General features: G+C 54.0%; 1 protein-coding gene across 2 annotated transcripts in view; it reads right to left on the reverse strand.

Annotated features, from left to right (window-relative positions):
• The window catches only part of CPNE2 (copine 2), a 55815-nt gene extending 44030 nt beyond the window's left edge, over window positions 1-11785 (reverse strand). The window contains exon 1 of one of the 2 annotated variants that reach the window (XM_021931999.2): window positions 11392-11785. The gene's annotated coding sequence lies outside the window, so the exon portion shown is untranslated. The remainder of the gene's footprint in view (window positions 1-11391) is intronic. The other variant, XM_003916925.5, reaches the window with a different exon arrangement.
• Between the last annotated feature and the right edge of the window lie 881 nt (window positions 11786-12666).

Consider the following 12666-nt stretch of genomic DNA (forward strand, 5'->3'; position numbering starts at 1 on the left):
TGCCGGCCGGCTGGGTGGGGGCGCCTCTAATTTAGAAATGGGTGGAGAGGAGGGGACAGCGAGAGAGGCAGGCAAGGGAAGCAGACGGCCCAGGAGGAGGCCTGGGAACCCCGAAGGGGAGGAGAGCTGCTGGATGGTGAAGGGCAGGCCTGAGGTGGCCAGGGAGGCAACCCCATTCCAGAGGCTGGTGGAGACGAGGAGCTGGGACCACAGTGGGATGTCCTTTTGTAAATTCCAGCAAGGGCACTGTGTGCTGTCAGAAAAGCACGTGCAACTTGATGTGTAGAAAAGGAAAAAGCAGCCCAGGCGTGGCGGCCCACACTTACAATCCTAACCCTTTGGGAGGCTGAAGCGGGAAGACTGCTTGAGGCCAGGAGTCTGAGGCCAGCCTGGGGCAACACAGTGAGATCCTGTCTCTACAAAAATAAAAAATAAAAAAATTAGCCAGGTATGGCGGTGCATACCTGTAGCTACTGGGGGAGCCTGAGGCAGGAAAATTACTTGAGCCTGCAAGGTCAAGGCTGCAGTGAGCTGTGACTGTGCCACTGCCCTCAAACCTGGGTGACAGAGTGAGATCCTGTCTCTAAAAACAAAAAAAGAAAGAAAGAAAAAAGTAAATTATCTGTTTTGCTGGTGGCAGTAACAAAGAAAGCGGCGCAGATGCCTGGTCGTGGTCAGTGCCAGGCAGTAGTTAGGAACCCATTCTGTAGGGTCTGAATCCCCAGCAATTCTTAATGTCTGGAGAGGGGAAAGTAGATAAAAAATTTCAGGGATGTGTAAAGTTAACAGTTTACATAAAGGGGACAAGAGGTTAAAACTGATTGAGAGGGCCGGGCATGGTGGCTCACACTTGTAATCCCAGAACTTGGGGAGGCTGAGACAGGCGGATCATCTGAAGTCGGGAGCTCAAGACTAGCCTGGTCAACAAGGTGAAACCCCATCTCTACTAAAAATACAAAAATTAGCCAGGCATGGTGGTAGGTGCCTGTAATCCCAGCTACTTGGGAGGCTGAGGCAAGAGAATCGCTTGAACCCGGGAAGTGGAGGTTGCAATGAACTGAGATCGTGCCACTGCACTCCAGCCTGGGCAAACAGTGAGACCCTCTCTCAAAAAATAAATAAATAAATAAATAAATAAAAACAAAAAACTGATTGAGAAACATGGCTCTCGGTTCTCCCTCCAGGCTGGTGGACACAGCACAGGAAAGCTCAGAGAGACCCGGTAGTGATGAGGAACTAGGGAGTGAATTGTGGGCTTGGAAACACAACCTTCAAGGTCTTCAAGGTGGGGCCCACTCCTGGGTGCTGTGGCTTCTGGGACCCTCAGGGCCTCTGAGGCCTTCTGCACCCAGCAAATCCTGTCAGTGGGGTCTCATCTCTGACAGCAGAGGCTCCTGAGGTGGCTCAGAGCTGTTACCACATGTGGTTTCCAGACGGGTCACCTACGCATCTCCCTGGAGCTTGCTAGAAATGCAGCACCCAGTGGGCACGGTGGCTCACACCTGTCATCCCCGTACTTTGGGAGGCTGAGGCGGGTGGAACTCGAGCTCAGGAATTCGAGCCCAGTTGGGCAACATAGTGAGACCCTGTCTCTACAAAAAATGGCAAAAAAAAAAAAAAAAGCTGAGCATGGTGGCACTTGTCTGTAGTCCCAGGTACGTGAGGGGCTGAGATAGGGGGAAACACCTAAGCCCGGGAAGTCAAGGCTGCAGCGAGCCATGACCATGCCACTGCACTCCAGGATGGCAACAGAGTGAGACTCTGTCTCAAAAAAAAAAAAAAAAAGAAAGAAAGAAAAGAAATGTAGCATCCTGGGCCCACCCAGACCTGCTCTAGCAGAAGGCCTAGAGCGGCCCGTAGGCCTGTGTTTTAACACGCTCTCCTGGTGGTTCTGATGTGGGCTAAGTACACACAAATCACAGGTTAGCTGAGTACATGGGGCATCTTGTTCAAATACAGATTGTCATTCAGCAGGTCTGGGGAGGGGCCTAAAATTCTGTGTTTCTAACAAGCTACAGGTGATGCTAAGGCTGCTCCCCCTGGAACCACACTTTGAGGCACGAGGCCACAGATCAGAAGATGCAATGCGGCCACCCCATGACTGACCACACCCCAGGGATGGCTCTAGCATAGCTGGATTTAGCATAATGAGGCAGGTGTCACACTTGGTCTCCATATAAGCCCTGCTGGCTTCACACACTGAGCTCCCAGCCAGGTCTCTGTAGACCCCTGAGTTTGCAACCTCTAGTCTGGATGGGAATGCTCTGTTAACCAGAACCCTTAGCTAACCATACACCCATTCCCTATGGGCCCTGATGGCTGCTAAGTTTACGGAACTTCTGGGGGATTGGAACACATCTTAAATGAATCCAGGTCTAAATTGCCTCCTTCGTCCCATTTCCCAGATGAGAAGATCCAGGAAGACAAATGACAACCATATTAGTCAAGGTTTTCTGGAGAAACAGAACCAATAGGATATCTATCTATGCAGAGAGAGAAATGGATTTTAAAGAATTAGCTCATGCGATTGTGGGGGCTGGAAAGTCAAAAATCTGTAGGGCAAGCCAGAAGGCTGGAAACCCAGGCAGGGTTTCTATGTTGCAGTTTTGGGGCTGAATTCAGTCTTTGGAGAAACCTTAGTCTTTGCCCTGAAGGCCTTTGATCAATTGGATGAGGGCCACACATAATGGAGGGTAAGCTGCAGGACTCAAAAATCTACCGATTTAATGTTAATTGCACCTAAAAATACCTTTATTTGACCAAACAACTGGTCACCAAAGCCTTGCCAAGTTGACACATAAAATTAACCATCATAGCAATCTTTAGTTCCTAGGAGATCTGTCATGGGGCAGGAAAACAGGGTGTTAGGGCAGGAGCTCTGGGCTAGCCCTTCTTAAGTGTGGGAGCTCAGAGAGCCAACCCCCACCCTGTCAGCTGCAAGAGAAAGGTGAAGGTGGGTGTGGCCATGCTGATGGAGAGATAACCACAATAAAATGAGAATAATAATGCCTGCCCCGGGTCCTTGAAATTCTGCAGCTTCACAACATCCCCAAATGGGGTGTTATCATCAGGACTCTCATTCTCCAGGTGAGTAAACTGAGGCTTGGAGGTTGAATCCCTTACCCACATGGTTCTGGTCCTCTGGCTCCTAGCCCAATACCACTCTCGCTATTGGGCCTCCACTAATGTGACTCTGGACAAGTCGTTGGTCTTTCTGTGTCTCAGTTTAGTTTTTTCATCCAACACGTGGAAATTACAAAATGCTTGACACACTGCAGGTACTGACTCAAAATGAGAAAAACCTCTCCATGGCTCCCGGCTGTTCTCGGGACAACATCCAGGTTCCCTGATGAGGCTCTCAAAGTCCTCTCCCTCACACCTTTGGTTCTAGCTCTGCTGTTTGCCACACAGAGTTGCAGCAAGTATTTTTCATGCCTCCCTAATTCTGCATATGCTGTTCCATCTGCCTGGAATGCCCTTCCCCCTTCTTCACTTAGCGATTTCTTTCTTCAAACTCAGCTCAGTAAAACCAAATGCAGCCGGGCACGGTGACTCACGCCTGTAATCCCAGCACTTTCAGAGGCTGAGGTGGGCCGGTCACTTGAGGTCAGGAGTTCGAGACCAGCCCGGCCAACATCGTGAAACCCTGTCCCCACTGAAAACACAAAAACTAGGCAGGGTGTGGTGGCTCACGCCTGCAATCCCAGCACTTTGGGAGGCCAAGGCAGGCGGATCACAAGGTCGAGAGATCGAGACCATCCTGGCTAACATGGTGAAACCCCATCTCTACTAAAAATACCAAAATTAGCTGGGCGAGCGCCTGTAATCCCAGCTACTCGAGGCTGAGGCAGGAGAATCACTTGAACCCAGGAGGCAGAGGTTGCAGTGAGCCGAGATCATGCCACTGCACTCCAGCCTGGCAACAGAGCAAGACTCCATCTCAAAAAAAAAAAAATCAAAAATTAGCCGGGCATAGTGGCGGCTGGTGCCTGTAATCCCAGCTACTCAGTGGGCTAAGGCAGGAGAATCACTTGAATGGGGGTGGGGTGTGGAGGTTGCAGTGAGCCAAGATTGCACCACTGCGCTCCAGCCAGGGCGACAGAGTGAAACTCCATCTTTAAAAAACATGCACTATGCACCCACCCTCACCCCCAGGACGGCCAAAATTTTAAAAAGCTGACAATACCACGTGTTGGCAATAATGCGGAGCAAGCAGAACACTCACAGATTGCCAGAGGGAGTGGAAATTGGTGCAACCACTTAGGAGAAACATTAGTGCCCAATAAAAACACTCACATATGTTCACCCAAAGATAGACACAGGCATGTTCATGGCAGTGCTAATCCGAATAATCCCAATTGGAACGCCCCACCCAAACCCCCATCATTGGAAGAAGGGAGACATAACTGGTAAATGAACACACAGCGGACCACACACAGCCTGCTTGAAGGAAGAATACGGGTAGCAATAACATGGATGGGTCTCACACGTGCTGTGTGAAGGGGGCCAGACAGAAAGGAGTATGTCATCCTATATGAATTCACTTAGGTGACCTTAAACATGGACAAAACAAACCTATGCTGCTGGAAGTCAGGATAGCGGCAGGACAGGTGGACAGGTGTTACTGACCAGAAGGGGACACCGGGGGCTTTGGTGCTGATCGTGTCTGTTTCTGATCTGGGTTCTGGTGACCCAGATGGGTCGGTTTGTGAACAGTCATTGACTGGTCCATGTAGAATGTCTGCTCTATTTCGTTTGTTACACTTCAATATGGTTAAAAAAAAAAAAAAAACCGAACAATCCAGGGACTCCTCTACAAAGCCCTTCCGGACTCCCTGCTCCTTGAGAGGGAATCACTTACAATACCAGTATACTGTAACCATTGACTTAGAAGCATCACCCTCACTGGAGCTGAAAGATGGAACCAAACCCTATTTTCATCTCATTGTTCCCAGCACCCAGAGGCACAGAATGGAAGCTCGACACAAGTTTGTTGAAAGTGAGGAAGAATGGGCGGGCACAGTGGCTCACGCCTGTAATCCCAGCACTTTGAGGGGCTGAGGCGGGCAGATCATGAGGTCAGGAGATCGAGACCATCTTGGCTAACACTGTGAAACCCCACCTCTACTAAAAATACAAAAAAAAAAAAAAAAAAAAATTAGCTGGGCGTGGTGGCAGTCACCTGTAGTCCCAGCTACTCGGGAGGCTGAAGCAGGAGAATGGCATGAACCCGGGAGACAGAGTTTGCAGTGAGCTGAGATTGCGCCACCACACTCCAGACTGGGCGACAGAGCAAGACGCCGTCTCAAATAAATAAATAAATAAATAAATAAATAAATAAATAAAAAATAATTAAAAAAAGAAAGTGAGGAAGAGTGAAAAGGTGAGAGGAAGAGGAACCATGACATCTTGGAATTGTAGAGGACCGGGACTACAGGTTCACAGAATTCCAGAATTTGGGAATTCTAGGATTTCAGAGTCACAAGTTCTTTGAGATTCAGAGCTAAAAAACTTTAGAATTTATCTGGCCCCACTTTCCAGCCACACAGGAACCCTGGCCACAGTCTGGCCGCCCCAACGTCCTGCATCCTGGTTCTGGTGGGCAGGGTCCAGCCACAAGCCTTATTCTCTGGAGCCCTTGCCGCATGCCCATTGCTGCAGCAGCTCCTGCCAGGCGACAGGCAGCCCCCGGGGAGCAGGCTGGCACTCCTGACCAGGTGGGGGCGGCACCTTGACACAAAACACTTCTCCACCACGGCTATGGCACCGGCTGCTGCGCTCCAAAGACACCACACTCCGACAGGCAGCCAGGCCATTACGGGGATAAATATAGATGCAGACAGCACCGAGAGGAGGCTGCAGCAGGGGTTGGCCCTTAGGTCCCCCTAGGGACCCCCAGCTTCCACCAGACCACATTCAGAGGGAGGTCATTCTCTGTAGCGCCCGCTTAATCACTAAGCTCTGGCTCTTAGGGGAGGCGGCTTCCCTTGGGACCCTCCCACCCTCCCAGGCCTCAGGTTCAGCTCAGCCTGCACTGCAAGGTTTGTGTCACTTATGGAGGGGCTGACCTAGCAGGCTGAGAGGCAGCCTCCACTGTACTCCCCATGAGTGCAGGAACTGGGTTCTGTCCTCTCCTGCCACTCCTCCCTCCTGGGTCTCAGCTCCTTCCCCTCCGGCCTCCCAGGAAGCTCCATGTGGGGAGGGGCATGGACTGAGTACTTAGGGGACCTTGGGAGTGGGTCTGGCCAGGCTCAGAGGGCAGGGGACTCCCATGGAGGAGGGAATGGGGAAAGTTGTGTGTCTAAGAGAAAGTGGATTTGCCTAGGACTAAAAGACTGGGGGCTGGGAAGGTGGAGGAGGTGAGGTCCCCTGGGTGGGACATCACCTGCTGCCATTGCCTGTCCACCCAAGAGACTAAGGTGTGCTGGAGAAAGTCACCCATTCCCTATGCGACCCGGGCCATGTGTCCTAACCTCTCTAGCCTCAGTTTCTTCATACAGGAAATGGAGCTGCTGCTAACTAGAGCTGTCCCCACTACTTTCTTCATGATGTTCTTAAGGCAGTAGTGAAAAGCTCGTAAACGGAAGAGGGTTGTGCACAGATGTAATCCCTCTTTCACCTGTGACTTTGGGCCTCTACCTTCCAGGAGGGCTTCCCTCACCATGCAGTCATCCATTTGGTCGTTCCACAGATGTTTCTTAAGCAGTTCCTCTGGGTCAGGGACTTTGCTGCATGCTGGGTGGGGGCAACCATGATCAAGACACACTCAGGCTCTGGGCATAGGCATTCAGGATGGAGTTGGGGGGACAGAGAGGTGAGCAAATGGCAAGGGCAGGAACTCTCAGATAGTGGAAAATGTCCCAAAGAGAATAAAGCAGGGTGAAGTGATTGTGATGGGGCAGTGCGGAGGAGGCCGCATTTGAGCTGGGATGTTAATAGATCAGAAGCTCCAGGAGAGCAAGGCATTGGTCTCTCTCGTTCCCAGCCATAGCTGGTGCCCAGCAGGTACTCAGTGAATATTTCTGAATGAATGAATGAATGGGCTCCTGAACCACGCTAGGCATGTCCCCACCACAGGGCCTTTGCATGTGCTGTTTCCTCTACCTATTTCCCAGCATGTGCAAAGGCCCTGTGGTGGGGACATTCCTAGTGTGGTTCAGGAGCCCATTCTCCCTGCAACTCAACTGTATCCCTGCAGGCTTTTGTGTCTTGTCAGGAGCTGAGGCTATCTGGCCTGCCTGATGTGCTCTGGCTGTCCCCTCTCCAAAACACAGAGGGAGTATGCCCAGCTCCTAGCAGACAACTCCTTCAATCCCTCTCTCCTCTGGTTGGACCCCAACAGTCTTTTTTTTTTTTTTTTTTGAGACAGGGTCTCATTGTTTCACCCAAGTTGGAGTACAGTGGCACAATCATGGCTCACTGCAGCCTTGACCTCCTGGGCTCAAGCAATCCTCCCACCTCAGCCTCCCAAGTAGCTGGGACTACAGGCACGCACCACCACAGCCAGCTAATTTTGTTTATTTTTTTATTTTTGTAAAGATGGGTTTTCACTATGTTGCCCAGGCTGGTCTTGAACTCCTGGGCTCAAGTGGTCTGCCTATCTTGGCCTCCTAAAGTGCTGGGATTACAGGTGTGAGCCACCACACCTGGCCCTCCCATCAGTCTTTCAGAGACATGCCCCTGGTGGCCCAACCTGAGAAAAGTGTATTGTAAGAGCACAGTGAATGCTGGGAGCTGAGCTACCGGGTTTCAAACTCTGGTTGGCCATGGATTAGTTGAGCACCGCACACTGAATGGCTTAGATTCTCTCACAGTTCTGTAGGCTACAAGTTTGAAATCTAGCTGTCAGCAAGGCCATGCTCCTTCCAGCACTCAGCACGGTGAGACAGGGATCCCTCCAGAGACTCAAGAGGGCAAGCTCATAATTCTCCCAGGATCCATCACTCAACATCACAGACTCATTTAACAGGAGGCTGCAAGGAGGGGCAGGTGCAGTCATTCCTCACACAAGGATTTACCGAGCACCTACAATGTGCCAGGCACTGTTCTAAGTGCAGGGACACCGCCCTAAACAAGATGGACACTGTTTGCTCTTGCCTTTTTGTGGATCTGACACCCTTTGGGCGGATAAGCTGGTGCACCAATGAGTAAAGAAGATGATTTTAAAGAGTGGCAAATGCCCCAAGAAAAATACAACCAGGAAATGACGAGTTGATGGGTGCAGCACACCAACAAGGCACAAGTATACATATGTAACAAACCTGCACGTTATGCACATGTACCCTACAACTTACAGTATAATAATAATAAATAAATTTAAAAAAAAAAAAAAAAAAAAAAAAAAAAAAAAAGAAAAATACAACCAGGAGATGCAGCAGTGAGGAGGGATGGTGACACAGTCTCACTACGGTCAGTCTCATTGCAGACCTCAGAGCAGGTGTGGCCAGGACAAGTAAAGAAATGTTACATGGTCTCTAATCCCAGCACTTTGGGAAACCGAGGTGGGTGGATCACCTAAGGCCAGGAGTTCAAGACCAGCCTAACCAACATAGCAAAACCCTGTCTCTACTAGAAATACAAAAATTAGCTGGGTACGCGCCTGTGATCCCAGTTGCTTGGGAGGCTAAAGCATGAGAATCGCTTGAACCTGGGAGGTGGAAGTTACAGTGAGCTGAGATTGTGCCAGTGCACTCCAGCCTGTGTGACAGAGCAAGATCCTGTCTCAAAAAAAAAAAAAAGGAAGAAAGAAATGTCCCAGGATGTGGAATAGCAGTCTTCTTGACTGCCATAGGAGCGACAGCTGAGGTCCGGTGGCCCAGTGAGGGCAGAAGACAATAGGATGTGAGCCAGGAGGCGCCTCTAACCTGGGCTCAGTCCTCAGGTATGGTGGGACCCCCACGTCCTCCCTTCTGGACAGGGAGGTGGGGAGACATGTGATTGTGGACTTTTCTAGCTGCTGCCTGCCAAGATCACAGGGTGACCTGGCGTCCCGGCTCCCACAGAGCCCACACCACTGTGTCCTGCAGGGTTCCTCCCTCTCTGAGGCCATATTCTGCAAGGGGGAAGGAGCTGGGTCCTTGAGGTGTTTTGCTCCTGATTCAGTAGCCCCAGTGCCGTCTATGTGTAAGGGTCAGGGGAGGGGAGAGGGACAGAGACCTCCATCAGGCTGGGGGCACCCTGACCCTGAGCTGAGGGCTTCTCAGATTGGGGACCATACCTGGCCTCCTGCTCTGACAGGAGGGAGAAAATTACTAGAGAATGCTCTTTTGTTTTCTGTTCACTCCTTAGAGCCCTGTGAAGCCAGTCAGATGTGGGGAAATGGGGACACCTGGATGAGAACTACCACCTCTCCTGGTCTTCTTTCACCCCAGCCCCCTGCCCCTAGAACAGCCCGGAAGTCCTGATGAGAGGGGGAGGAGCAAGTTGGCCTGAGACAATCCCACAAAGAATCCTGGATGCAGTCACCCACATCAGGCTTCTTAATATTCCCATGGATAATGACAATGACAGTTAACCAGGCACTTACCATGTACCAGTAAGTGCTGGCACCCGAGTCCTTGCAATCTAATTTAATCCTACCTTTGCAGAAATACACAGTTACCTGAAAAAAATATGAAAGTGTACAGATACAGAAACTGAGGACTGGGAGGAGGACCGGATGGGGTCCAGTACTTACTGTTTTACAGACATAGAAACCGAGGTTCCATTCTCAGCCATCTTCTTCCCCTTATGCCCCAGTTTTTCATTCTCCTGACATCCCAGGGGAGGGAGTGTCCATTGGAACACCACCAGAGACACCACACTTGCCACTCATGAAGTGCTCCCTACTTGCAGAACGTCTGCTCCCCGTTCCCCACTTCCAGCCTCCCAGTTGCCCGACTGTAAGCTGGATCATGTCACAATTTGCCTCATTTTACAGACACAAACCCCCAAGTCCAAGGGGTGACAAGGCACTCAGACAGGAAGTGACAGCCACGAGAAGAACCCAAGCATCCACATCCTTTGTCCCTGGTTCTTTCCATGGAGAAACCTGCCTGGGTGACCCCTTCCAATCCAGTTGGCTGGGGCGGTCCTGGAGCTCACCGGGACATATGCCAGGGGGAATGCCATAAAACCGCACCTTCATGCTGTGTCCATTCTCCAGGAGGCAGGCCCTGGAACATTAGCCCATTTCACAGATGATGACCCGGAGGGCCACAGGGGCGAACGGTCTGGGCCAAGCTCCCTGTTGGTCACAGGTGGGGTTCAGACCCAGGTCTCCCAGGCCTCCTCATCAGGGCTGGCCACAGGCAGGCTGCAGCTGCCGGGGATTACAATCTGCGCACACCACACCGTCTGTTTCCTGAAAAGCACGGGCTCCCTGCAGTCCCTGAAGCTGTGGATGCCCAAGGGGCAGAAAAAGCCCCCCACCCTTTGAAGACAGCACACACCCCTAAGGGAGCAAAACACTAAGGTAGACAAAACAAAGGGCGGCTCAGATCATTCTCTCAGACCACTTGTCCCTTCCCCCAGTACATATGGGGCAGGGGATTCAGATGCAAGATGAACCCATTGGCTACCAGAGCCAGCAGCATCTGTGACCTAGGGCAAATCACAGCCCCCTTTGAAGCAGCCCCTTCCCCACAGGAGAGCTTCTCGAACTGGGGGCGACGGAGAGCGAGGCTGGGGGATGGGGTGGGAAGGGCAGGGAAGAGGGGAGTAAGACCCCTCTATTTTCAGAGGAGCATCGCTGCGAGAAACAGGGAATAAGAGAGGGCCTTGCTCCCCCGCTCTCTCCATGCCCACCCCCACGCCCCCTTTAAACACACAGGTGCCAGACAGCTTTTTCGCAAAAACTAGTTTGCAAACACACTCCGACTTCTGGGAGGCTGCCCAGCTCCACTCCCCCTCTGCGCTCCCAGTACCGGGGCTGGGAGCTGGCCCTCCGGCAGTTGCCTGGGGCTGCGGGTGGGTGTTCAGGGGAGGGAGGAGGACGGAGGGGCGCGGAGAGCGGCCCGCGCCGGCCAAGAGCCAGCGCGACCTCACGCCTTCAGCAGCTGTGGCAGCGGCGGGACTCCACCTCCCATACGCCCTCCAAGTCCCTGGGGCGGGTGGGAGGGTCCCCATAGCAGCTGGGCTCGGACCCTCAAGGGCGCCCTCCTCCCTAGGGACCCCGCCCGCCCTTCCCCCGCAGTCCGGGCGCCGGCGGGGCGCCCCCGCGTGGCCGGGTCGGAGCTGAGTCACCGAAGCGCCGGTGTCCGGGTTCGCGCGGGCGGTGGGGGCTAGACCGCCGCAGCCCCCCGAGGCGGAACCCGGCTTCCTACGGACCCGCCGCTGGATCCAGAAGCCCAGCCCCAAGGCCGAAGTTGGGCACTCGCGCCAAGCTGCCCCGCCTGCCTGGGCCCCACTCACCGCGGGTCCCACGGGCGCCACCGCCCTCACCGCACGGCTGCCGCTGCCCGCGCTCCGGGCCGCCCGGGCATCTCCGGGCGCTGCTCCTGCTCGGCCGGGCCCGCGGGCGCGGGACGGGCTCAGGGCGCTGCCCGCACGGCCACGGCCCGCTCGCGTGCGCTCCCAGCCGCTTGGGGTCCGGTTCTCCTCCTGGGCCGGGCGGGCGGCGGCGGCGGCGGTGGCGGCTCGGGCTCCTCCCTCCGGCCGAGGCGGGGAGTGGGGAGGGAAGCGGGAGGCGAGGCGGGAGCTTCCTGGAGGGGCGCGCGCCCTCCCACGGGAGGAGCGGGGGCGCTGTCCCGCCCGCTGTCCTCCGCTCCCAGCCCGCGCCCGGCGCGCCCCGGCACTCGGGGCGTCTGGCACCAAGGGGGCCCGAACGCCAGGGTCTGAAGGTTCCAGGCTGGGACCCAGGTGGCTGAGGATCGGAACAACGTGGCTTCGCGCCCTCCCCAGGCCTGCTTCGCCGGAGTCTCTGGCACCTCCGAGTTCCGAGCGCTGTGCGCTCAGGGCCACTGACGCGGGAACAGAGGGGTGGCCTCAGCCCGGGCCTGCGGGGCCCCAGGGCCACTCGGACCCCCAGCGCGGATGGGAGCGGCGCTGCGCCCTCGGGGCAACACCCAAGGCTGGGTTCTGGGATGTATTGGGCAGGATTAGGGCCGCAGTATTTTCTTCCTTTTTTTTTTTTTCAATAGCAAAAGAGCTCGGCATTTTCTTGCCGCCAGAGATTGGAAACATGACATATTTCTCTGACACAGACGATGAGATAAAGACGGATCCGAACGGGGCCTGGGGCTACTCATCCGTGCGGAAAATTAGGCGAGTCTTTAAGGTCTTGGAGCCCAGGCCTCCTTTTCCCTAGAAGAGGCACCAATTCTTAGGACACTTGTCTGTCTATGGGCGCTCAAGCCGCTGGCCGCTCCACGGTGTTTAGGTGCTCTCTGGGCAAGTTCACCACCGGGCATCAGAAGGCTGAGCCTAACGTAACCAGATTCTGGGGGGAGGGAGGGCGGGGCCTTCCCAGGGATCTCAAGGCCATGTCCACAGCCCTTGGCCCTGGGGCTCAAGGACTGGGCAGCTGAGGGTTAACGCCGCGTGCCGAGTGCTTCCATTGTGGCTTTTCGATTCCAGACAGGTGAGGGTTAATATGGGAGCCTCACGCTGCAGCGTGTGAGCCTCCCTCCACATCTGAGTCACTGGCACTTTGCAGCCTTAGAGGGGCCGAGACTAAACAGCCCCGGG

Source organism: Papio anubis, chromosome 18 (assembly GCF_008728515.1).
Source record: "Papio anubis isolate 15944 chromosome 18, Panubis1.0, whole genome shotgun sequence".
Taxonomy (NCBI): Eukaryota; Metazoa; Chordata; class Mammalia; order Primates; family Cercopithecidae; genus Papio; species Papio anubis.